The sequence below is a fragment of the Myotis davidii genome, unplaced genomic scaffold (genome assembly GCF_000327345.1).
Source record: "Myotis davidii unplaced genomic scaffold, ASM32734v1 scaffold83, whole genome shotgun sequence".
NCBI lineage: Eukaryota > Metazoa > Chordata > Mammalia > Chiroptera > Vespertilionidae > Myotis > Myotis davidii.
Window position 1 is genome coordinate 2,154,699 of NW_006294121.1, and position 3,972 is coordinate 2,158,670.

At 40.2% G+C, this 3,972-nt stretch overlaps 1 long non-coding RNA gene across 1 annotated transcript in view; it reads right to left on the reverse strand.

The window, feature by feature from the left end:
* Positions 1–3,972, reverse strand: part of LOC107183852 — a 44,935-nt gene that overhangs the window by 6,529 nt on the left and 34,434 nt on the right. Inside the window, exon 2 of the long non-coding RNA XR_001514658.1 lies at positions 874–994. This is a non-coding gene — a long non-coding RNA (uncharacterized LOC107183852). The remainder of the gene's footprint in view (positions 1–873; positions 995–3,972) is intronic.

The window sequence follows — 3,972 nt, forward strand, 5'->3', positions numbered from 1 at the left end:
TTAACTGCCAATCTTAGTTGGCAGTTAATTTGCATATAGCCCTGATTAGCCAATGAAAAGGGTAGCGTTGTATGCCAATTACCATTTTTCTCTTTTATTAGTGTAGATATTTAAATGCCATTTAACAAAGAAAAATCAACCAAAAAAATGAGTTTACGTGTCACCTCACGCATGTCATAGGTTTGCCATCACTCGACTAGGCTGTTCTCCCAAAGAAAATACAGTCAAAAGATAAGCTGATGATGACCCTTAACTTAATTCAAATTTCCATTAGAGCATTGTAATCACTTTCAACATGCCAGCAATCATGGGAAAGTTCATCTTTATCTCCTGGTGGGTGCCTTTCCCTAGTGTTTTTTCATAAGGAATAGAAAGATGTCACAAACTGTTCTTCCAAGAGAGAAGCTGTCATCAAATAAATGTCTGCTTCTGTTTCAGTCCCTCTAACTCTGGCGATGCCTGGAATGGAGAAGTACTTCACAGATTTTCTCAATTTGACCTCCTCACCTGAACAAGACCTAAGTACATGCCTCTGAAATTGTTGGGACATTTTTCCTATGGTGTTGATTTACTCAATTAATCACAAGCAACTCAGTCACCAACGCCTTCGGAAAAGTTATTCTGTGGAGCATATTTCTGATTTGAGGTCCTAGAATTTCTCTTATACTCATCTGTAATTTTTAAAAGGCATCAGAAGCCAATAGGAGAACTCAATAACAACCTTTGCATATCCTTGGATCGGGGAAAGAGGAATTATTTGATTGCTGTCCTGGACAGCTAGCATGTTTACATGTATTAGTGAGGCTAGGCTAATTCCTGGAACAAATAACCCAGTATTTTGATGTACTAACAGAATGAAAATTTATTTCTTACTTCTGTCACAGGGTGGGGTGGGGGAACGCTGAGTTCTGCTCCAGTGAATTAATCAGGAACTCAGGATCCTTCCATCTTGTGGTTTCATCATCCTCTTACTCCAGGGGTTGGCAAACTTTTCCTGTAAAGGGCCATAGTAAATATTTTAGGTTTTGTGGGCCATATGGTCTCTATCACGACTATTCAACTCTGCCACTGTAACACAAAGCAACCATAGACAATGTATAAATGAATGAGCATGCTGTGTTCCAATAAAGCTTTATTTACAAAAACAGGCAGTGGGCTTCAGTTTGCCAAACCCTGCTCTAAAGACCTTGTTCCTCTCTGCATTCAGACAGTGGGTAGAGAAAGAGTGAGCACTATGGAAGAGGCACATGTAAAATTAATGCCTATTCCCATACAACTGTCATGAGGATTATACTAAACAATGTTTTAAAGTGCTTAGTGCAAAGGTCAGTATATAGAAGTTGCTTGATAAATGGCACTGTCATCTTTATTTTTTTATGCAGAAACAAAGTACCTTTGGTATTTACAGGAGGAAGTGGTCATACTGAGGGAGATCAGGAAAGGTTACAGTTGATTTTCTGAAGGAGAACAAGATTTTAACAAACAGAAGTAGGGGAACAGCTTGAGCAAATGTGTCACAGCTGGAAGCATTGTAGGTTTAGTAAGCGTGTGCAGTTCAGTTTGGCTGTTAACAACATGGGGTTATGTGAAGGAATTGTGGGACATACATTTGGAAAGCTAAGAATGCTATCAACACCAGGTTTAAAGTTCAGTGCCAACAGAGCCACTGAAAATTGTTGAGAATACATACTACTATACATGCAAGTCCTGTGTTCCAAAAATCCTGTTTGTAAATTTGTTGTATGAAACCCAGACTATGTGTTCTAACATAGTATATGAAATGGGCATTAGCGTCTCAGATTAGTCAACAGAAGCTTGTTTATCAGGTGTTTATAACTTGTAACTATCTGCGAAGGAGAACTGTTTTACCCAACCAGCATGCCCAGAAAATTATTCTGCTATAGAGCCATATAATGTTGCTCTAATTATCATTGTCTTAATCCAAAATAAGCTTTCCTTAAAAAGTTCCTCAGTTAATCTATACAGAGATGTACAGCCAACTATTGAAATTCCTGGAAGAGTATGCATAATAAATATAGACACAATTTTTTGCCAACTCATTTGGATACTGAGAAATGATTTGCATAAAGGTAGAACCATGAAGTCAAAAGTGTGTTTAGCTGGGCCTTCATTTCTAGATCCCTAAAAGGAAGTACTTACCCCTAATTGATGCAAACCTGTTGGCTTGTTTGTCAGAACCCATCTGTGTTGAAAGCATTGGCTTTAACTGCCTTCTGTGCAGGAATCCCTTCTTCCACCTGCTGCTGGAGAAACCTGCTCTGGTATTCAAGTAATGTCTACCTAAATTGCAGTTGAGTGGAAGCCTCAAAATTAGAGGACCCAAGACCAGTGCCTCGTTCTAACAGTTAATGTTAATAGTCATTTATTTATTCCACAAATATTTAAGAGTATCTGCTATGAGCCAAATACTGCACTGGCAACAGAGGAAGTAGAGACAGTCCACCTGAAACAGTGTTTACACTATCATATTATAATTTATTCTGAAGAGATCATATCTGAGCTGAGATGCTAAAACAAACAGAAGTTTTACAGAGAATGGGAGGCCAACATCTCAGGTAGGGAGACCAGCAAATATCCAAAGCATTTGATCACAGAACATTGTTGCATATTCAACAAGTATTTTGCTAAGTGGATGGGTGGATGTGAAGAAACCTTCCTTGGAAGCCCAATATTGTCCTCTACCCGAGGTAAGTCAGTCAGTCCTTCTTCCTTACAGATCTCCAGTGTGGTTTGTAGTTTTATCCCAATTCTACCTCTGGCTCTCCAGAAGACATGCTAAGTTTTTCTGATTTCATTGAGTTAAAAATTTTAAATCTTGACAATGAAGGGTTTTCATCCTAATGCACAACTTAAGCAAATGAGATGCTGAATACAACCCCATCCCCACATACCCACTGTGAGCTCAGTGCTGAGCTGTGTGCTGGGGAGAGATGCCACTGAGATGTGAGTGGGCCACCGAGAAATACTAATCTCCCTGGAGAATCAAGATTTGTATTCAAGAAGTAAATCAGAACCAAGCCAGCATGAACCAAATTGTCTGATTTGGATTCAAAGTTATACACGAATTTGGGTTGCTCACAGTCATTAATATAGCTGAGGTTCAGAGTTCTGTCTCTCATGGACAATTCTCTGAAACACTTTGTAGAGAGAAACTTTGTTAGTTGACGGGGTTTGAATGTGGCCAACCTAAAGAATTTCTGCAGTTTCCTCCTTTCCACAAAGGTTTGCCTGGCCTGGGAGAGACTTTCTTTGCTTACTTCTTTCCTTCTTCTCCTTATCCTACCCCCTTCACTTCCCCTCTCCCCCTTGTCTGTTTCATATCCAGAATTACAATTAATAGTACAAATTGAAGGAGATTATGAAACTCAAGGGAAGGAGACAGATGCAAGGAATGCTGGGTAAAATCACCGAGTGATAAATCAAAAAACAGAGTTTCGAGGAGCTGAGCAGATTCTCATTTCTTCACTTTAGTGTGGGAACTATGCCTCAGCTTGCCAGACAAATGTCCCTTTGCCTTCTCTGGGTCTCCTGACCCTTGTCACAGGACCATCAAAAGGCATCCTCTTAAAAAGGTTCTTTGGTATTAAGTTTATATGATCCGGTATTTAAAGACAGATTTTCCATGCCACTGAAAAGGATCTTGGGAAAAAAAATTTTTTTCCAGAGAAACCAAGATGGCGGCATAGGTAAACACCCGAGATTGCTGCCTCGCACAACCACTTCAAAAATACAACTAAAAGACGGAACGGACATCACCCAGAACCACAGGAAGGCTGGCTGAGTGGAAATTCTACAACTAGAAGGAAAGAGAAAAGCATACCGAGACTCAGAGGAGGCACAGTGCGGAAGTAAAATACTAAGGTACAGAGGTGCATGCATGGAGTGGGCTGGCAGCTGAGGGCACGGTTGTTGTTTTCAATCGGGAGGGAGGCACAGGGTCTGGGCTGCAGT